Below are 23,897 nucleotides of genomic sequence, written 5' to 3' on the forward strand. Positions count from 1 at the left end.
AAAATCAATTGGAATTTTAGTTTGATAAGGTATCAGGGATGAGATGAATCAAAATGATTTTGTGGTTTTAAAGAGTCAGTTGCAATGGAGGAATGGCTGATACAATGGGAAAAAGGGAAAACTCAGAAAACGCCGACTTGAAGGGATGTGAAGTATGGTGGTGGTGAATGGCATGTGGCCAACAGTCAAGGCCAAATCAGCTCTGAACTACTGGGAATATGCAGTAGGAGAGAAGTGAAATTTGTACCACAGATGCTAGAGGTGGCAAGTCATGAAGCCTCATGGCAGTCGGGCTGTGACATGGATGTGCTACTTAATAGAGATTACGAACAGAAAGAAAAACCAACGTCTTAGGATTAAGCCTGTGTGGTACTTCCTCTTGAGAAACTGTTCTAAGGGCGGATCAATTCATTATTCTGTAGCTAATGTAAGATGAAATTGAATTTTAATCATCTTATGGGGGGTTTCAACTTACAATAATTTTTTGCTTGTTCTAGAATTCACATGGACCTAAGATATATAGACATGTCTTTTCTTCTTTTCAAGAGGGTGATTGATTATTCACCTATAGTACTGCTCTTAAGATGAGGCATTAAAAATGACTGGGTCATTTCTTCCTGAATTATGGCAGGGGAGCCTGGGAACATTTTTGAGGCTACTGAGTGGCTGAGCCACTCCCAGCAGATGTCCAGTGGGGCATATCTGGCATAAACCCTTCATGATCTGACTTCTTCCCAGCATCATTGTGCAGTATTTCCCAGCTCCTTCCAGCTGCACAGATGTGGACTCCAAATATAACAGGTCTATGCTAGCTCTGAGCCCTTGCTCACACTCTTCAGAAGAAGTAGAAACTTGGAATGCCTTTCTCTTCAAGTCCCCTTCTTTTGAAATTTCTCAAGACCCAGTTCCAATGTTCTGTCTTCCTTGAGACTGTTTCTTTTTTTTTCTTTCTTTCTTTTTTCTTTTGAGACAGAGTTTTGCTCTTGTTGCCCAGGCTGGAGTGCAATGGCGCGATCTCGGCTCACCGCAACCTCTGCCTCCTGGGTTCAGGCAATTCTCCTGCCTCAGCCTCCTGAGTAGCTGGGACTATAGGCACGCGCCACCATGCCCATCTAATTTTTTGTATTTTCAGTAGAGACGGGGTTTCACTATGTTGACCAGGATGACCTTGATCTCTTGACCTCGTGATCCACATGCCTCGGCCTCCCAAAGTGCTGGGATTATAGGCGTGGGCCACCGTGCCCAGCTGAGACTGTTTCTAATTCCCTAGTGGATAAGAATCTCACCTTCACCTGTGTGTGCTTCCACCTCTGCACAGCTCTCCGTCCATCTCCCTCTCACTGTCATTACTTGTTTATACACTAGCTCCAAACAGCAGGTGATGTGTCCGACTCATGCATGCACCCCACACAGGGCCTAGCCTAGCCCCTCACTTACTGCTTGCTAAATTGTGAAGAGAATGACATTTCCCTGCCCCGACCCCACCCAGCAACATTTTAGTAAAGCAAAATGGAAGAAAGTCTGCCTTGGAAAGCAGGGAAAAGAGGAGCCTTCCATCTTTGGCTTTATAGGAAGAAGAGCTGGTGACAGCGGTAGGGTAATAGCCATTTCCATGGTGGCCCAGGAGAAAGATAGAGGCGGTTCCTTGAGAAGAAACATGAAAGTCTGACTTCTCATGGAAGCCTGTGGAGCCCTGACTCATTAAGCACTGGAAGCCAGTGTTAAGGACCTGACTCCTCCATGGAAAGTTTTAGGGAATGGGGTACATTTTAAGAAAGTGAGTATTCAGGCTGGGCACAGTCGCTCACGCCTGTAATCCCCAGCACTTTGGAAGGCCAAGGTGGGCAGATCACAAGGTGAGGAATTTGAGACCAGCCTAATCCTCATGGTGAAACCCCGTTTCTACTAAAAATACAAAAATTAGTGCAGCATGGTGGTGCATGCCTGTAGTACCAGCTACTCAGGAGGCTGAGGCAGGAGAATTGCTTGAACCCGGGAGGCGGAGGTTGCAGTGAGCCGAGATTGTGCCACTGCACTCCAGTCTGAGAAACAGAACAAGAGTCCAGAGAGAAACAGAGAGAGAGACAGAGAGAGAAACAGAGACAGAGAGACAGAGAGAGAGAAGGAAAGAGAAAGGAAGGAACGCTAAAAAAAAGAGTATTTGGGGAGGCCCAGCTGTACAGGACAAAAGGTGGGCAATAGGTTATGGAGGCACAAGGAGGGACAGTTGGGGGTTGTGGAATGGATTGAAAGGAAGAATGTCCAATCCATGGGCAAAAGCTAAATATTGATAACTGAAAAACATCAAAATGGGGTGGGGAGTGTGGGGAAAATTGAAGATATTATTTTGGAAAGGAGAAAATTTATCTCAGTCTTGGTTAACCTGTTCCTCAAATTATCAAATGAGTAATAACCTATCACATTTGGTTAAGGCTACAGAACCTTCAATTAAATAGAGGCTGAACACTTAAATTTGATTAAGTAAGGTGACTCAATAATACAGGCAATTAGCCTGTGGAATGTGCAGGTGGAGAATGAGCAGGAGGAAACAATGCTGCTTTTTAAAAGCAGGTTTTGGTAATTTTTAATGTAGTACCTTGTGCATTTGTAGCGCTTTTCAACTGACAGTGCTTCTTAATCTTCGTTATCTCCCTTGAGCCTGGCACTCTCCTATTGGGCAGGTAGAGAAAGCTCAGCTCACACCTGGAATTCCTGCATCCCCTCCATGGCACCCTGCTCCCTCTCTTGTGGCTGTGGAGATAGATCCAGGGTGTTCAGAACTCTTAGCTGTCATTCAGGTAATACAAAACAACGGGGTTTGACATGAGCTATTTGAACACACGGCTTGTTCTATTTACTTTCGTAGCTCTTCCACATGCCATGTGACACAGCGTGCTGGGTACGGTTGAAATCCACTAGTATTTGAGAAACAAATGAGCTGTTACACAGTTTCCTTGATGTCCTGGCATTTCTAGAAGGTTCCTGACAGGCAGCTTAGTGGGAGCATAGGAGTGTTGCCGATGGGTAGAGGAGAAAGGTGGAAAGACGGCCCTAGGAGGCTCCAGCTCCTTTCAGCTCAGCAGCTCACTTTTATCTGTCTTGTATGTGTCTTCTATATGAGATCTTAAGAGTCGCATTGTGCCCCAAATTCATATGTTGAAGTCCTAACCCCCAGTACCTCAGAATACGGATGTTTGAAAATAGGGTCTTAAAGAGGAAATTAAGTTAAAATGAGATCATATGGGTGACTGTAATCCAATAGGACTAACCTCCTTATAAGAAGAGCGATTTGGACATAGACATTTACACAGAGAAGACCATGTGAAGACCCCAGAAGGCAGCTGCTGTGGTCCGAATGTTCTCCTAAATGCATGTGTTAAAGCTTAACGGTGATTGTGAATGTGATAGCATTAAGAGGTGAGGCCATTAGCAGGTGATGAGGTCATGGGGGCTCTGCCCTCAAGAATGGCATTAGCACATTCATAAAAGGGCTGGAGGAAACTAGCAAGGCCTTTTTGCCCTTCTCATGTGAGGATACAGTATTTGCCCCTTTTTTTTTTGCATTTCTGCCCTTTCACCGTGTGGGGACACACAGAGCCATCTACAAGGAATGTGCCCTCACCAATCACCAAATCTGCCAGCACCTTGATCTTGGACTCCTTAGCCTCTACAACTGTGAGCAATAGGTTTATGTTCTTCATAAATCGCCCAGTCTCAGGCATTTTGTTACGGCAGCAGAAATGGACTAAGATAGCAACCGTGTGCAAACCAGAGAAAGAGGCCTTAGAAGAACCCACCACGCTGGCGCCTTGATCTTCCAATTCCAGCTTCCAGAATTGTGAGAAGATAAATTTGTTGCTTAAACCACCCGGTTGTCTGTGATGCTTTTGTTATAGCAGCCCTAGCAAACTAGTATATTAAGGTTCTAAAGAGAGTTAAAGGGGAAAAAAAGGGAGTTAATGCATTTATGCGTTATAAAACTGCAGTTCTATGGTTTAAGATTATTATCTGTGAGAGTCAGATAAATGCTTATTTTATGTTTAAATCACATAAATCATCACTAAGTAACGATGCTTGAGAAGACTACGTCTATAGCTTCTTTGGACAAATAGATCAAAACAGCTTCTACATGTTATGATTTTCCAGACCTAGAGTATTAAGAATCAATTTGAGCAAACATTGCATCTTGGCATCTTGCAGCATAATTACCATTGTTCCTGAAAAAAAAAAAAAAATGAAGCAGTTTCTAAGCTGCATGTGACACAAACCTATTCCTTAGCTTCCCACCCTTTGTACTGAATACTTCAAACTCTGAGCATCTTTGAAATCCAGGAAGAAAAAATTGGAGTCATTTCACAAAAACACACAAAAAATGAGCATATTTTGAAACCTCTGGGGAAGAGCTCTAGATCTTTTAATGTCACTATTTGTTTCAAAATTATCTTGGGTCTCCTCGATCTGAGTGAATTGCTAACGTTGAAAGATAAGCTAGCTCACCAACATTTTAAGGATGGTACGGTGGAACCATCGCCAGTTGAGGGTGCGGTTTTACAGTAGTGTCACTGCCAAGAAAACTTTGACTACTGTTTACAAAAGGAAACCAGTGAGAAGGCCTATAATGTAATTGTTTCTAAAAGGGCTGGATATAAGCTTTGATATAAGCTTTGATATTTGGAATCCATTGTTATTTTGCCTGATTCCAAGTTTGTATCATTTGCAAATGAAATTAACATCAAGTATTTATTTTTTATACCTGCTGGAGTCACAATACTGAATCTGCTCTGAGGGATCCATATTTTTTGTTTTCTAATTTGAACCTAAATTTTATAGGGGTTTTGAATGGAATTGAAACATGAAACTTCGTTATTACTAAGCATTAAAAAGATTAAAAAATAGGCCAAGTCTATATGTTTACTGCCCTTTATAATCATAAGTGTTGTCTATATGGCATTCTTTTAAGAACGTAAGTGATTGAAGCCTTTTAAGAAGCGATCAGACAATTGCCTAATTAGGAAGTGGAAAAGAAAACACTGTTTTATTTACAGTCTAGAAAAATAATGCTTCACATGCAAGCATAACTTATTCTAAATGATCAGTTGTGTCAGTGTCTGGCAAGTTTTTAAAATGGAAACAATTATATGTAAATGTAAATACAGACTATCTGTCATTGACCGTATTCTGGTGATGGAATATCCAAGCTGATTCTCTCACAGGACTGTCCTCCTAGGACATAAACCTGCTGGCAACAACAGCAACCAAAATGCATCTTCTGTTATCTCACTGGCACCGAGAACCCTGGCAGGCTATTCCAGTAGAAAGGTCTGTGGTTTGTAAAAGGTTATTGGCTTTTGAGCCAAACATTGTTTCTTTACTTAAGTATTGAAGCCCATGTAATATGTCACCTTGAAACCCAGAGGTTAGCAATGAAAAAGTCAGCTGCTATACAAGGGCAGTAAAGGGGTGCATCTCCTTCTGTGCGCTGGGAGCTAGCAACCTGGCAGGAGTAGTTCTAAATTGTGTTCCCAGCCCTTTTTCTAATGGCTGGAGTGTATCACAGTCTTCTACTCACCACCACAGATCACATTAGGTTTGCATAATCTGTGAGATTGACTACAGTATCAGGACAACATGGTATAATTCATCCTCCATGAAGAGTCTAAAGGAAATTCCCAATTCAGCACAAGTATGCAGTTCACCAGTGTGATTACTAAATCAGCATTTCTTTATGTTTTCTAGTGTCATGCAATGTACTTGAAATAATAGAAATACCCCAGCTTTTTAAAACTTTGGTTACACACATTTGCTTGTTTGTTTAGAATTCAGAGCATATTTTTCCCTATAGAAACATTATTACGAATATGCCAATAAAATCCAGCTTCTATTAGAGTTAATATTGCCAAAATATTGCAAGGCTTCAACTGTCTTCTTCACTAATAAACAGAACCAGAACAGAACAAAGTGCAATTAGAGTTAGTTTCATATTTATCTTGGCCACTTATGTCTAAGGAAAAGAAGGATCAACTAAAAAAAGATGGGGCAGAAAACAGAGTCTTCTGAGCACTCGAAAGACCTTAAAAGAATGAAGGTCTAGGCCAGGCATGGTGGCTCAAGCCTATAATCCCAGCACTTTGGGAGGCCGAGACGGGTGGATCACGAGGTCAAGAGATCGAGACCATCGTGGTCAACATGGTGAAACCCTTTCTCTACTAAAAATACAAAAATTAGCTGGGCATGGTGGCGCGTGCCTGTAATCCCAGCTACTCAGGAGGCTGAGGTAGGAGAATTGCTTGAACTCAGGAGGTGGAGGTTGTGGTGAGCCGAGATTGTGCCATTGCACTCCAGCCTGGGTAACAAGAACGAAACTCCGTCTCAAAAAAAAAAAAAAAAAAAAAAAAAAAATGAAGGTCTTAGTGACATCAAGCTTAAAGATGGTGATGGTTTTCCTTTTCTTGATACAAATGCTCTGTTAACCATGCTCTCATGCTAATGCTTGTTGATGGTGATTAGTATTAGTCTTTGGGCTCACAGTGACGTGTAAGGGGAGGGCTTGACAGAGTGAGGTCAAGAAATGTTTCTAAGAAAATGAGCAGGGATTTGATGCAATGGAAAGAGAAACAGGGACTTGAAACACAAGGATATATGTGAAAATTTTTTTTACCAGAATGGAATTTATGATGAATTTAAAGTCAAAATACAACAAAAAATCAAGTCTATCATCTCCTGGCCTGCAAAGAAAGAAGGGAGTGAGTAGGGCAGAGGCTTGAGATCTGACAGCTCCCTGTTCCCAATGTCTCGGTGACGTGACAGCTTGACAGCTACCTGGAGGCAGCCAGGGAGCAGGAGGCAGTGAGGAAGAAGAAGGCAGTGAGGAAGAAGGGCCAGAGCCAGCTGCATGAAGATGGCATTTGTACCTGAGGATGATTCATGACAGCAGGTGTTTTAGTATTATACCATTAGTAAAAGTTATTCATAAGCATCATAGCCATTGCAGTTTTGTATTGCTTACTGTCTTTCAGGCACTGTGTTAATCCCTTTATAAACATTATCACACTTAACCTTATTAACTTTAAAAGAGAGATGTAATTACATCTATTTTCCAGATAGGGCAACTTAAGTTACACAGAAGGTAATGTCTTGTCCAAGATAACAGAGCTAGTAAATAGTGGCCCCGAGACTTGATCCTTGAGCTGGCTGTGCTAAGACGTCACTCTGGCCTAGAATGAGATATGAATCCACTCTCTGATCCGTATGGAGGTTTTGTGCCATTAAAATGTAAGAGAAAAGATGTGCACTTAGCACACTGCTTGGCACAAAGTAAATATTCATTAAGCATTGTGATTATCATCTGCCCAAGTAGAATATTGCTTATGGAATAACAACAGGTCAGTGTTGGGTCTTGGCATTCATTCTAGTTTTGCTTCATTTTGGTAGTCTCCCTCCACCCTTCAGGCATCTCGTGGTTATTCATTTCTAACTTCTTGAAAGTCCGCTGAGTTTTTCTTTCCTGTGATTAACTAGCCTACAAGCCTGCAAGAACAAGGACTGTCCCTGGAACATAGCACGCACTCATGAAATATTCGTTGGATGGGATTATTTAATTCAACAACTAGATCACTTACGTTAGCCAGAAGGCAAAATAAAAAATTTAATTCCATGGAAAAATATCTGTACTATATGTGTGTGTGTATATATATAGGTATATGGTAAATATATATATATATATATATATATATATACACACACATATATACTCACGTATTTACATTACAGATATAGATATGTGTGTGTATATATACCATATATATACATATATAACATATATATGTGTGTGTATATATATATACACCATATATATGTATATACAGGTATATATATGTATATATATGCATATATGTATATGTATATATGTATATATACACATATATGCACACACACACATATATGTGTTATAATATATTATAACCTAAAAATTTGAAGTAAAACATTAAGAACTGAGATTATATATATATATACACACATATATATTATATATACATACATGTGTAGGTATATATATATAAAATCTCAGGTATATATATATATACATACATATATATACACACTTATATATGTATGTATAGATACATATATATAAAATATATATTTAATATATAGGTGTATATATATACCTATATATGTATGTATATATACCTATATATACATACATATATGTATATATATATATACACACACCCCTATATATGTGTGTGTATATATATACCTATATATACCTATATAGGTATATATATACACACACATATATAGGGGTGTGTGTATATATATATATTCATATATATGTACCTATATATGTATCTATAGACAGGTGTATATATATATATAAATATATAAAATATATATTTATATATATATATAAAATCTCAGTTTCTAATGTGTATATATATAGGTATATATATATATAAAATGTATATATACACACATATACATATATACATATATAGGTATATATACACACATATATACATATATGCACATATATAGGTATATATATGTACCTGTATATACCTATACATGTGTATATGTATATACACACACACACATATATGTGTTGTTATATATTACAACTTAAAAAGTTGAAGTAAAACATTAGGAACCGAGTTTTTTTTGTCCTGGTGCTGTAATAACATATGCTGTGGCATACAATACATACCATTAGGCTTCCAGTGTAAATAGTGTATTTCCATGTTTACACTAAACTAACAACGTGAGGAATTTAGCATGATTCTCCACCAGTTATGTAAGACACCTCATTTGAATTCTGTTCTGTTGAATATTCTATTGAATTCTGTTGCACACATAGCACTGTGCCTCTCTTCTTACATTAAAAAAATTACATTTAGAAACAAGAGTGAATATTATCATTAAGAAAGTTCATAATCATGTTTCTGAGATTTATATTCTACCTTGTTTTCTGTGGCTGTGTATTCATTTGTGGGTATGAAAAACAAGAATATTTTATTGTTGTTCTGATATGTCTCACTAATACATGTATATGGAATAAATTTGCCGTGGTTATTAAAGAGTCTGTGACATTTTCTAAAGAGTATGGGTATTGCCTGCACAGCCTGGCTGAAGTCCAACTTGGGGAATTCCGTTTGGCTCTCTGGTTACCTTGGCGATCCTCTCTTCTGCTCCATGGGTCCTCACAGCGGTTGAGCTCAGCTGAGATATTCCTGTTTGCTGTCCTCAGTCCTAAATAATAGTAGCTGAGGGGTTCTGGGTTTTGGAAATTTAATTTCTGCCTATTTTAACAAACAAAATTTTGTGCACATTTTGGAGTGTATAATAAAACCTGGCTTTCTAATTGAAATTCTTCTTGGAATGGAGTGGGCAATCTAATCAGGGAGGAAATTGTGATCCTTGAGTTCTTTCTCTGTTCTTGATCATATTTATTATTCCTATGGAAATTGGAGCAATTTTCTAAGTTTATTTAATCTCCCTTGCCTCCGAAACTTCATAGCAATTTGCTGGAACTTCTGTTATTGTTCGTGTAGTCTCTGCCTTGAAGTGGAGCTTCCTGTTGGCTTATCCTAGGCCTGTGTCAAATTCTCTACTATGAGGACCTCCCTACTTTGTTTTTCCTGATGGAAACTTTCACAGAATGACATGTTGTAGTTGCTCATTAAATGAAGAATGAATAATTTCCCTTTGGGTTAATTTTATTTGCTATTAACGACTGAGCCTGTGTTTTGAACACAGACTATTTATTATTCATATTTATATACGATCGTTTCCATTGAGATGTTTTAGTTCCTGGACATTGGCATCACTATATTATGGCAGGTTGTGCACAGAGGCAGCTGCCTCCCACTCTACACCCTCAATTTACTCTTGCAAAACTTAACGGTCCCGAAAGAGCCAAGCCAGAGGCTAGTATTGGATCTGCAATCAGTTTATTCTGCACTGCACGATTGAATCTGTTCATAAAGGGTAATTCAAAGCAGAGGGTTCCCAAACTTTGAACCACTACATCAAAACAGAAAAAAACGGAGAATGGTCACAAGCAGGCAGCATAGCTCTAACTGTCCCGTCCCTCTTACCAAAAGGCATTCTCTTTCTCCCACTCCAGGAAATGTATTAGAATGCAAATGTCAGACTAACTTCACTGTAGGGTTGAACTTGAATTGGCTTTAACTTAAAATTTAAAATGTGAGAAATTCATCATTGTCCTTGCTTATTATAAGGAATGAAATTGTTGTCTTCATACAGATTTAGGTTGTTCTCAAGGACTTCAAAGGGCTCTCTTACATCTTTAAGCCTTGTCTTAGGGAACTGTTCATCTTCTGCTTGGCAATTTGCTAACACCAAATTGCTATTCGTTTCCTGCACACAGTGGGGGTTTCTTTGGCCTGGAATGCCGTCTTAGTATTCTTGCCTGGCTGACACTCGTGCATCCCTCAGAACTGAGTAAAAAGCCTAGAGGAAGGGGCAGATTCGCTTCTTCTATGGTTCTGTAGCATCTGACAGGTTTACCTTTGCATTTCTCCTTTGTTCTAGCAATCATCTGTTTTTGCACATATGCCTTTTCTGTCACTGTTGGTGGAACTGAACCAAGATTTCTTAGACATTGCAAGTACACAGCACAGCCACTTGCTGGTGAGCCATTTCTCTCCTTATGGGGCATAATTCTTTTCAGGACTGTAGTCTTCGAGGAGAAAGTGCAAAGAGCAGTGGGAACAATATGGATACAGACCAAGGAAGGTCACGTTTATCTGTGTTTCTTTCTCTTCTCTCCATACATTAAATGCAGCCCAAGTATTTACTTTTAGGAAAAATCCCATGAATTTGTTTTACAGTAAATGAGAAAGGAGCTTAATTATTTTCTAATTCAGCTCTTAAAACACCCTTTCTAAAAGATTTATTCTAAGCCCCAAATTACTAACTTACTTTTTGGAATTGCTATTTCCTAGTTTTGGAAAATTTTTAAAATCAAATCTTTTTTTCCTTCTCTTTAGGAGCACTGAAAAAAAATGAATAAAACAAGAGAAAAAGAAATAAATCTTTTTGTCCTCCCTTTAAACCCCAGCAGGAAATGAGTCATTTTGGTAAATGTTTCTATTATTTAAAAGTCAGAAGTTCATGGGTTTTACTCTAAGATTGACTCATGGCTGTGATGCCATGGTGTCAATGAATACCAGATCAAAATGCTACATTGTATTTTAAATGTAAAAATGATTATTATATTTCTTCAAGAGGCAGCATGATATTGACAGAAGGGCACTGACTTCAGCAGGAGAAGACCAATGGTCCAGTCTCAGATTTGTCACCAGCTATGGGACTAGGTCTCCACTTTTGCAAAACGGTGAAATTTAGAATTGGGCTGGTAAAATAGTAGCAACCACAACAACTAAAACTAAAAAACTGGAAGAAATAAATGTTCAACTACTCTATAGAAGAAAACAACTGGAGGAAATCCAGATGATTTCTAAAGATCCTCCCTTTCAAATGAATAAATGAGAAAACGTGTTTTAGTTCTCTCATTTGATAAAGGTTACTAAATGTGTTACCGATGACAAAATAAAGGTTTCATTTTTAAACTCTTGCATGTAAACATGGGATGCAATATTGAAAATCAGGAGTTCTGGTTCTTGCTTTTGGAAGAAGGCTGGCATTGTAGTGCCCTAAAAACACTGCATAGGGATTGTCAAGCCAAAGGAAGCAGCTTTGGCCAAATCCAGGAGGGAATATTGCCCAGGTATAAGGAGCATGGGCTTTAGAATCTCTGGTTGCTTCTTATTAATGGTGCCACTTTAGGCATGTTATTTAACCTCTGTGGAAATGAGGTTTCTTGTTTGGAAAATGAGGATCATAGTATTGACCCATAGGGCTTTTTGGAAAATTACTTGGGTTAACATATGTTAAGGATATAGTAAATAACAGCCGTTATTGTCAGGTGACAGATTGTTATTTGTAGTCTGAGTCAGATGGGGATCGAGTCCCAGACTTGTTGGGGCAGTCATCTCAGGCTTAGCGGCAAGAGTCTTTACTCTTAATGATAAACAACATTTATAGAGTGGGCTATAGAATTGCACATAGATTTTCTGGTTTGCTCATTGTAACAATCCTGGACACAGCCAAAGGTCACCCTGCTAGTAAGTAACAGAGCTGAGGCTCAAACCACGTTTCCTGCCTCCTAACCCTTATTCTGTCCATTGTGATTCTAGTTCTACAGAGCACTAATGAGTCTGTGGTCTAAGTTAATTGCCCAGCTTCTCTATTTAGCTTAATTAATAAAATAACTAGAAAAGCTTTAAGAATACTTTCATAAACAGATAGTTTGCGGGCAGGCAAAGGTAAATTCTGATGAAAATATTTTGAAATACAACTTTACCGTAAGTAGTATATTGCTATTACTACATATATAATTAAGAAATCCAGAGTAATTCTGACCTTTGTTTTGGGGATTGGGATAGATAGTGAAATTTGGGAGGCATGCACAGAGACCTTCAACTTGAGTGGTAACATTGTACTTCCTGAACTGGGAATAAATACATGATAGTTGGTATATCATTTGTTCTTTTTCCCTAATTGATATCAGAAATGTGTCATAATAAAACTTTTCCAAAAAAGACTGGAAGGAAACTTACACAAATAGATAAGTATATTGGTGCATAATAAATGTATTTTAATATTTTCATAACCTAATGCAGAAATGTTTTGCAATGTACATTCGTCACATAAGGAGAAATTTAAGCATTATAAAGAACACATTTATATTCCCTAAGAGCTCTAGCACTTCTCATAATTAATCCTGACTTTACATTTGGGCCATAAATAGATCTGTATTTCTCTTGGCCGGGACTGAGGATGTCATGGCAGCACTGTTAAGAAAAACTAAGAAATTAGTACTCTTGAATAAATTGCCTTGTTTATGAATAGCTTACTTTAAGTAATAGACAGTTTTTAATTTCTGCCAGTCAAACAAAGGTGCAAGCGGACGTCCGCTGCCGGCAGCGTGTCGGAACCCTTGCAGCGCTGCTGCCAGTGACCCAGGTTCCCACAGGTATAATGCTTCACAGCTCACGAAGAACCTCTCTGTACCTCATCTCATGGGAGCCTCACGGAAACCCTATAACGGATCTATCACTATTAGCATTTTCACCATTCTAGAAACTGAAGAAACCAAAGGGCTAATTGAATTGTAGGATAAATCAGAAGTAGGACTGGAACCCACATCTTTTCACTGCAAAAGTGCATCATTGTCTTCACGACATCTTAACGTCCTTCTGTTGGCAGCTCTCCGTCTGGTCCTTTCTTTTCCTGAGCTGATCACTTAAACCAGCACCTTGTTTTTTAAACTTGTCTTCTAATGTTAAAGTTCTCGACCTCTTTCTTACTCCAATAATTAAATATGACTAAGACACTCTAGAGTTTTACCAAATGTCCATGGGTTTCAATGATCTCAGGCTGTTTACGTACTTTCTTTACAGCTTTTTCATATAGTAGCAGAAAAAGTAAGTTGACTTTTTCATTGATGTTAGGAAATATAAGGATATCAAGGCGAACACTCCACCACCAGTCCTACCCCCCGGCCCCAAATTCACCAAACTGCACTACAATCGTGTTGCTTCTCCTGGGGCCCAGAGTTTTGTGAGTGGTTTAGGTGAAGGCGGAGGATTTACTGTAGTTTTGTCTTAGCATCTAGCACATTGCTTTGCATTTGGCTTTCAATTGATTTGTTTAATTTTACCTAAACCCTTACATTATCTGGTTCCAGCCTGTGTCTCTGCTGAGGTAAAAAGCACCATTATACTCAAATTGGTCAAAATGATAATTAAAAAGAGCTATCTTTAATGATTATTTACACGGAGACTCATGCTTTTTTCTGTCATACTTAAAAACTTTATGCCATATTATTATAAATTTTATTGCAAATGTTCGTTCTCAATGTGAGACTCACTTTTGAGAGAATTAATTCATACTTTCCAGTTCCTTTTCTGGGAAATATTTTTTGTCCTTCCTACTAGTTTATCCAAAAGAGAAAATGATGTTTTATGCTAACCAAAAATGAAGACTACTATGTAAACAATGAGTGTGGTGCTTTTTCTTGCATAATTGTGCTGAGTTCTCCTTATTGACTCTGAGAAGTAGGTCATGTTATCCTAATTTTACAGATGAGAAAACACATTCAAGCGGGGCAGCAACCTGACATGTACACAACTACACCAAGAAGTGGCGGAGCAGGTGAGATCTTTTCATAGTGTCGCAGTCTCTACAGAGATGAAAGGTAGAGGGAGAACAATCATTTTATAGACAAACCTTGCAGGAGCTTATTCATGGTCATGGTGTCCACTGTGCTGTTGACAGAGCAGCAACCACCTTCATAAGGTATCTGGCTTTATGGCCCATGGAAAATGGATTGGACTGTTTAATTCAGAAAAAAAGCACTCAAAGGTTGTGGGTGAATTTGGGAGGTATACTGAGGAACCAGTTTTCATATGCAGTAATACAGCTGTGGAGAGTAATTTAACTAAATGTCTTAATAATTAAATACATATATTTATGAATATACATATATATACATGCATACATGTGTGTCCACACATATATAGTCCTTAGATGTTCTAGGATGAGGCTGAAGCTCAATGCAACTCAGCAAATACTCTGTGTGTGTGTGTGTGTGTGTGTGCGCGCGCGCACGCGTGCACACAAACTTACTAGGTGCCAAATACTCTTAAGAGAATCCAAAGATGAGCAAGATGTGATTTCTGCCCTGCTGGAACTCAAGATCTAGTGAAGAGAATTGAGGTTGATTAATAGCTTCAGTATAAGACAAAACACAGATTTGTTTTTCTTCTCATTTCTTAGTATGAGATGGGCCTTTCCCATTTCATACTTTTTTCTTACCCTCAGGAAACCATCTATATTCTTTATTTTTACCACCAATAATGACTTATAGCTGCAGAGGTTTATCTCTCCTGGATGCTAATCTCCTATTGATAGCTGTCTTCTGTGCATTTCTGACTGTGCTCCTTTGGTATTTTAAATGCTACATAGACAAATGCATTTCTCCTTCTTGTATTCTTTGTTTAGTTTGATGGCATCACTGTGCATCAGTTTTCTAAACTAGAGACCTCAAATGCGTCATCCACCCATCCGCCAGTCCTGTACGCGTTGTCTTCTAAACAAACCTTAAGTGTGATCTTGCATCTCTGTCTCCGCAGCTGCAGGTTCCGTTCAGCTGCGTTTCATCTCTCACCTGGACGGCTGCAATCATCCAACGTTGGTCTTAGCCTTTTATTTCATTCCCTTCAAAGTTATTTTTAATACAGTTGGCTGGTTAATCTTTCTAAAATATAACTGATAAGATTTCTTTTACTTGTTAAATGCTTTCACTGCCTCTTCCCTTCTACCTCCTGGAATGGGCTCAAATCCCTGTCCTAGCCCTGCTCATCTGTTACTGACCTGTGCTGTCCTGCCCCTCCGCTTTTGCCAAGGGCACCTGACTTTGCTTCTGGGCTAGTATTCAGTTGTTATGTGTAAGTAAAACCATTGTCGATTCTGACTGCTCAGTAGTTATTCCATACTGATTAAGTATTTTTAATACCACCCTTTTTTCAGTGGTACCAAACTCTCTTCCTCCCCAGTCATGCACATATTTTTATGCTTCTGTGCACTTTGAATAATTAGTTTCATCCACCAGGAACATTATTCTTTTTTTATTTACCTGGAAAATTAATATTAATCCTTTGAGATCCTGCTCAAATATTACCTGCCCTCCCTCCACACAGGCAAAATTTTTCTTCCCTCCCTGTAATATTTTGATTATAGTACTTATTATGTTATATTGGAAACATCACTTATTGACCTAGAGGATTTTTAAGAAAAAAAATGTTTATTAAATCTCCAACATGTAGCTTAGTATTTGGTATACAGCAAAGGCTCTCATGAAACATTTATTGAATTGATAGCTAGATCTAGAGACGTTTTATGGAATGGAATTCAAGATTGATTTTGAAGACTAGGGTGAAGATTGAGGCTGGAAAGCCATTCCAGGATGGCAGACTGCATGTAACAAGGGGCAGAAAGGTCAGTATATTATGGAACAGTGAGCCTAAGATGAAGATGCAATGAGTCGTAGGTAGTAGTTTAAGGTAAGTAGGTTGATGGCCAGGTATAGTGGCTCACACCTGTAATCCCAGCACTTTGGGAGGCCGAGGCGGGCAGATCACGAGGTCAAGAGATTTAGATATCCTGGCCAACATGGTGAAACCCCATCTCTACTAAAAATACAAAAATTAGCTGGATGTGGTGGCGTGTGCCTGTAGTCCCAGCTACTCAAGAGGCTGAGGCAAGAGAATCACTTGAGTTCGGAGGTGGAGGTTGCAGTGAGCCGAGATCGCACCACTGTCCTCCAGCTGGGCAACAGAGTAAGACTCTGTTTCAAAAAAAAAAAAAAAAACAAAACACAAACAAACAAACAAAACGTAAATAGGTTGAGATCAAAGAGTGGAATGCTCCAATAACCATATTTATTAAGAAGTTTGGACCATATCCTATGCATGAGAAGGAACATGGAGTGAACCTGGAGTGACATTTTCCTGTATGTTTCAGCAAACATCTCTAAGAGCACTGTGCTATGTTCGCTGAAGACTGGGAGCCTGCAGGTGGCCACAGTCTGAGAAGGGTCAGATGAAAAAGACTCCATCTAAATCTGTGAGAGTGCAGAGGTGGAAATAAAAGTGAAATCCTTTTTGGAGGCAGAATTGGCAAGATTTTGTAATTAGTAAAGTGTATGACTAAAGGAAGAGTGAAAAATCAATTATAATTACAATATTTCAAAATTAAGTGACTAAGAGACCAGAGATGGTACATCATGGGATGATTCACAGTGGTTGTGTTTGATGAATTAAAACAAGGCAGAGGAACGTAGATGCTACCAGCTATAGACACGCACTTCTGCCATCCTCAGAGTCTTGAGGAAAAGTTTACCTCATATGTTTTCTTCGTATTTTTCTGTGTTTAATTTCCAAGTGTAGTTACAAACCTCACTGGAAAATTCAGAAGCAATGCTGATAAGTGCCACCAGTCACTATTGTGTGGACTTGTTAAAGATAATTCAACTAATGGAGACAATTATAAGTGTTCCTTTTTTTTTTTATGGAGTTGGGAGAACAAATGTTACCTCTCAAACATTTGTTATCAAAACAACGTATTTTACCCGTCAGAAAATACATTATTTTTGTATTACTGGCTACACCAAAACATCGTTAACTTAAAACACAAGAGAGAAAATACTTATTCAATTAACAGGGTTTGAGTTGCTCATGTTGACGAATATGGTCACCATAAGCCACATGTAGCTGATGAGTGGTTGAAAGTGGCTAGTCCAAACTGAGGTGTGCTGTAAATATAAATGCACACCAGATTTTGAAGACTTGGTACGAACATGAAATGATGTCATATATCTTATTAATAATTGGTTAGTTCCTTTACAGGTTGAAATGATAGTCCTTTGAATACACTGGTTAAATGAAATACATTATCAGAGTCAATTCCACCTGCTTCATTTTACTTTTTTACTATTTAAATGTGGTTCCTAGGAACATTTAGAATTCCATATGTTGTTCACATTATATTTCTACTGGACAGTGCTGGAATGGTGTTCTTATTTAGCAACCAGCCAACAGACATCTTTTTAGTTCTTATGTATGGATGAGTGAGCCTTGAAGTTAACTGAGAAGTTGCAGTTGCATAACATGATGTATTTTTAGGGCTTGATGACATTTCAGTCAATATACAAAACATTGCTTAAAAAAGCACATAGAAATGTCTGTGGATTTGATGTCTCCCTTTTTAAACATTAGTTCTGTTTTTCACACTGCCTCACCTATATGCTATTAGGCGATTTATAACGATCCATTAAATCTTCTGTTTGTTATAAAACAGTCAAGAATTTGATTTACAAGTTCCCTTTGGTTAGTGGAAAAGAATTGGCACATATCCACATATGGGTGGCCAGGATGCAGAGAGCCTGGGATATAATCACTATGCTGAGTCTTCAAACTATATACTCAACCCTTATTCTATATATTCAACATACCCTATTCTATATACTCAGCATACCCTATTCTATATACTCCTCAACATACCTTATTCTATATACTCAACACACCTTATTCTATATACTCAACATACCTTATTCTATATATTCAAAATACCTTATTCTATACTCTACATACCTTATTCTATATACTCCTCAACATACCTTATTCTATATACTCAACATACTTTATTCTTTCTCTGAAAAGCCAGAACATCCTTCTCAGTGTATAGGCCTTGGAGTCCTTCAGAATATTATTTATTATCAACAGCACAGAAGAAAGAGAAGAAAAAGGAGAGGGAGAGGAAGGAGGAGAAGGAGAAGGACAAGAAGGAAAAGGAGGAGGAGGAGAAGGGGAAGGAGGAGAACAAGGAGAAGGAGGAGGAGAAAGGGAAGGAGGAGGAGATTATTTGCACTTTATAAATACTGATGTTTTGGATTGAAAGAGATTTCCTATGTGTTGAAGGCATTACTTATGTTATATTTGCACTATTCTTCCAGATAACTATGTGAATATCAGTGATTGTACAGAATTGACTATTTTTAAGTAAAATGACTTGTCATTGGATAATGTTTTAATTTCAATTTTTTGAGCAAGACACTTGATTTTTTTATGCCTTAGTTCCTTCAATCCTCAAATAGGATAGATTTTTATTTTGTTTTGTTTCTAAGGTAATGAGAAGTAAATGCCTTGCTTTTTAAAACGCTCAGTCTCTAATTATAATAAAAAGTGCTGCAATGCTACAATTTCTTGACTAGATCATAAGTGACAAAACAACCATGTAATATAGAACATGCCAAGCGTTCTTTGAAAATGGCGACTTCGTTTTAAAAGAATTTTTACTGAGTTAGAGTAGTGCCTATGAAAATAAATACAGAGTGGAAAACTATTCCTGAGTACTCAGAAAGTATTTATGAATGCCAAGATACCAATGTACTTTAGCCTTGCAATTTCCAATTAATAGCCTGCCTAGGAACATCTCTTACTTAAAAAGGGCTGCCTGAATTAAGGGTAAGTTATGTTTGGTTTCCCAAGTGCCAGTCAGGATGTGTTTTTATATTCTGATTACTAAAAATCATTTTATTTCCCTTTTAAAAAGGAAATTTGCATCAGTTGCTGAATAGCCCACATCATGGACTAAAATGCTCTGCAATATGTACAAACAAAGCAAAAAGGGGAAAATGGCTAACTTTTCAAATGAATACTGTGAACTGAATTATTCAAGGTTAGGCTGCGTATTCAAAGATGAGTTATGCATTTTGACAAAACGTTGTTAACATTTCTGTTGACTATGAATAAGTATTAATAATACACAGATTATACCCTAAGGTGCAGCCTGCATTCTGGCTGCAAAATATGCCAAATGTACCACTGTCTCTATGTGTTCAGAGTGGTACATATTTTTGAGTCTGCACTGAAATATATGCTACTAGTCTCAGTATCTACTCAGTCTCAAAAGAAAGTATCTGTGTAAATGGATTTTAAAAAAATAACTTATGTGTTTTAAAATACCAGTGACACTGAACACATTTTGTTTTTTAATTAAAATCTTTAAAATAGGAGGAATTAAGGCATTAAAACATAAATCAAAAACCCCAAAAACGAAAGCATCTTATTCACTGAGGCAACGACACATGAAATACTTTCTGCCAGGTCAAGCCGTCTTTCTGGGTTATGGTAGTAGATGGTCTCCAAATAAGGAGGAACAATGTTGGCAGCCAGATAGCTCCAGGATATGCAGCAATCTTCAGCTTTCGACCCATGTATTTATGAGCTGAACCTTTGGTCATTGATTCAATAATTGTTTATTGAGTTCCTTTTATGCATCAGGCCTTTGCAAAATAGACGTGACTACATGCTCATAGTACTTACAAACTATTGGGGGTTGGAGAAGGGGATTAACAAATAGTGACTAGACAATTGTGCAAATAAGTACAGCGGTAAGAAGTGGTGGTTAAGAGCACACACTCTGGGCCTGGGCTTGGGTTTGCATCCTGGCTCTACCACTTGCTAGCTGCAGAATCTTAGGCGAGTTATGCCTCAGTGCCTTCCTCCACAAGGTCGCCGTGAGGTCTCTGTTAAAACATAAGAGTAGTCTAGCACACAATCAAGTTTATATGTTTGCTATTATCATTCTTTTTCTTTCACGGTAATAAGGGCTATGAGAGTATATAGCAGCAGGTGACTTTGTCCGGAACTGGGTGTGGGAGTTTGTAGAAAGCCTTTCTAAGGAAAAGATGTTTGAATTAGGATCTTAAGAATGGGTAGAACTTAAATAGATTGAGAAGACTGCAGGGGGTGAAGGGAGTGGAATTGAAGTTTTAAAGAACTTTCCCAGCAGTGAAAATAACATGTATGAAGACTCTAAGGCAAGTGGGAATGTGGTAATTAAAGAGCCCCCCAAGCAGCCCAGGGTAGCTGGAAAGAGGAGGGAGATGAGGAACCAAGAGAGAAGGGTGATGATCTTTTGCTTACAGGAGGAAATCAGGTTTTGCTTCTCCCCCACACCCACCTTCTGCCTCTCTCACTCTCCTCTCTCTTTCTCACAAGGAAGGGAGAGGACATTTTCTGTGTCTTCTCTACTCAGCCTTGAAATTAAAAATAATTTACAAGTGGCTCTACATATATAACCAAAACACAACATTCTGTATAAATATTAGATATGAATTAAATTGCCTCTTGGTATTCAACTTATCTTTTAATATGCATTATAATCCTCTATTTGTGTTTATACTCCACAGCCATAGTGCTGCATCTAGCTGGAAGTTTCTTTTTTTCTTTTCTTTTTCTTTTTCTTTTTTTTTAGAATACGCAACACAAAAGAGGTGGGATGGATGGGTACTAATTAAACCTAAGTAATAAGAGATTTAAGGAAAAAGAGATTTCTGTATTTCTCCTAATGGGATGAATGTCATGTTCCAATTCCTACTTTGTGTAAAATCCATTGTACAATATGTAAAATAATTCTCCAAATCTTGATTTCCTCAATTGAAAATGACCCTGAGCATAAACTATAAGTAGAGGAAGGTTTGAATTTCTTGATCTTTGGCACTCTTTTGTTCTCTCGGTACGTGGAGTCTTAAATCAGCAGAATAATTTAGGAATGGTAGATATTGAAACAACTAATTTTTCTTTTCTGTAATCTGCATAGACTTCAAAATGCCTACAAAGCACAAAGTGCCAGTTCATATAATTTGTTGGCAAGGATAAAAAGAAGAAAGGAAATTATTTCCTAAGCGTGTGAATCAGCCCAGCTTTAACAGATATTTTTCTGTCATGTGCAGCCTGAGGGCTTATGCCTATCTGAGCTTTATTTGACAATTACCACTTGCCAGCATAATTAAATGATAATTTATAAATACTAAGAAAGCATAATGGGGAAGAGCAAATAGGTACTTATCAGGGCATTGAATAAAGTTGATCTGCTTCAGTGGCAATTTTCATCTCTTATCTTGGTTGTTAACTGGTCTCACTTTGTATGGTGTTTTGTTTAGGTTTGATATTTGTTAGGGTGATACTATCTACCTCATATACACCTTTTTGCTCCGTACAAAATTCTAGTATTTCTTTTGGTATTTATTTTGCAACCAATGTATTTATGAAATATTGCTTATCTTTTAATTCATGATGTAAATTTAGCATCTAGAATTGCATATATTACTAGACCAAATCCCAAATAAATTAGTGATTTTTCTGTTTGTCTCCCTCCTCACCCTTTTTTCAGTGAATAAGGCCTTTTCTGTGTTGTGTGTGTTATTTTCTTTTAATCAGGTTTTTAATCACCTGGGCTTTGCAGTTAATTACGTTCCACAGAGTCTCTTCATCTACCTCCTAGAATGCTGGCAGATTTTTTATGAGTAAGACAGAAAGCACACATGTAAGCCGTGGACTCTGGCGAGGAGGGCTTCCTAATCTTGCAGTGATAAGAATGATACTTTATATGCAGCATGGACATTTGCTATGTTCCTACTGAATATAGAAATTACCCAAAGAAGCATTCTGTAGGGCAGACAGCTTTTGTCCTATCAGTGTCTCTTCTCAAGTTTTCTTACCTATTATAAATATTAGGGCAATCTCTGCAGAAGCTGTGGTGAGGCCTTGGACAGAAACACAGATTTGTCCCGGGTCACCTAGATAAAGCAGTGCAAGAGCAATCGTCTATTTGAATGGAAACAATCAGTAGAATGACAAAAAAAAAAAAAAAGAATTTTCATGCCTTTAGAAAAGCAGGTTTGAGGAAGGCAAATGGGGGAAGAAAGCAAGACACATTAGCGGGTCATGAAGGGACTAAGGTCTCTCTCTCTTTTTTTTTTTTTTCCCAGCCATCACAAAATTAAATAATTTTAGTAACTACTGATTAGGATTGTGGTGGTTTGAGTGAAGAGTGTGCGAATGTCTTATCAGGAGAATAACAAAATAAAGGGCTTTGGTGTTTAAAGTTGTCAATTCCTCAAATTATTCAGCATTTTGTCCTTATAAATAGCAATTATTTGCCATTTCAGAGCTGAAAAATTATCTTTCATATTCAAATATTTAAATATACAGTGCTGTTACTGGGGCAAAAAAAAAAAAAAAACCCTAATGTCGGAACAGATTTTTATACAGGGAATAATTTGAAAGTGGTGGATTAGTTTCCACCTTTTGAAACATGGTGCTTTCTGTAATCTTCAAACATTATTTAGGATAATGGAAGCCATCATCCTGGTTCTCAAATGTTAGCACTTCCATTAGAATTTGCAGCTACCTCTTATTTTTTATATTAAAATACAAGGCTTAAAAGGTATTATCTTACTAAAGGGGGGCAATTGTAGAGATGATTTGATTGAATAAAGGAAAAAGCTGTACAGGCCTTTTAAGATCAAGGATGTATTGATGGAAAGCTATCATTAGAGACAATTAATGTTCTCCAAGGGAAGAAATTGATTATGGACAAAGATGGGCCCTGAGGAGCAGATATGTCTTAATGCCCTAAGGCCTTAAGGATTACACTTCTCATTCACAGCATCTGTATTTTAACCCTTTGCTGCAAATAGAATACTAGCTTATTCTTGCAGAGTGACATGAATTAAATTTATGAAAAAGGATTGTGCCTTGTAAAGGACACTCCTAGTGATTGACTTTTGCTTCTTTAAACAATATTAAAATAATTAAATTCATGGTATCTTTTCTCTATAGTGCCCTTTAGAGTAGATCTAGACATAAATTTGTAGAAGAAATAAAATTAGATTGTGATGGTCAGTGTTCTGCTTTATGGGAGTGTGGTAACGCCCAATAATTATGGCTGAAGATGTGCTTTCATTAGGAGCCCCTGAACTTCAGCTGCATTTATGTTTACAAATAACATGTCTCTTTAACTTTGCTTGTCCTTCCTATAGATGGTGTACAAAGCATTCATCATGTTGTTAGCCAGTCCCTAGCAGCCGCGGATCACAGTTCTGTGCTTAATAAGGTGGCAACCCTACTGGGAACATTTCACATAATTATTCTTAGCAGAAAGAAGATTGTTATGGCTTTTTTTTTTTCCTTTTTGAGGCTGGCAAAATTCCAGGTGATTTAGTATGAGCTCCTAAAACCTGTTACATATCATTGGTGAATTATACTTCATGTATATGCTGCATCCTCACGTCTCTGCCATGTATATAGAGAGAGTTTCATTGTTCGGTTGGTCTCCTGTACCAGCTAGGCCCAGAACCAGGTCCAGAGCCAGAGAGGGATGAAAACTGCTTCTTGGCCATAGGTTTCAGAGCATGTCAGTCTGAGCATGGGAGTACTTTTTGAAATCAATCACTCCCAAGA

General features: G+C 37.9%; 1 protein-coding gene across 1 annotated transcript in view; it reads left to right on the forward strand.

The window, feature by feature from the left end:
* The window catches only part of LOC141585400 (uncharacterized), a 304,583-nt gene extending 288,101 nt beyond the window's left edge, over nucleotides 1–16,482 (forward strand). The window contains exon 3 of the mRNA XM_074404593.1: nucleotides 14,172–16,482. The gene's annotated coding sequence lies outside the window, so the exon portion shown is untranslated. The remainder of the gene's footprint in view (nucleotides 1–14,171) is intronic.
* The last annotated feature ends 7,415 nt before the right edge of the window (nucleotides 16,483–23,897 follow it).

Source organism: Saimiri boliviensis, chromosome 8 (genome assembly GCF_048565385.1).
Source record: "Saimiri boliviensis isolate mSaiBol1 chromosome 8, mSaiBol1.pri, whole genome shotgun sequence".
NCBI lineage: Eukaryota > Metazoa > Chordata > Mammalia > Primates > Cebidae > Saimiri > Saimiri boliviensis.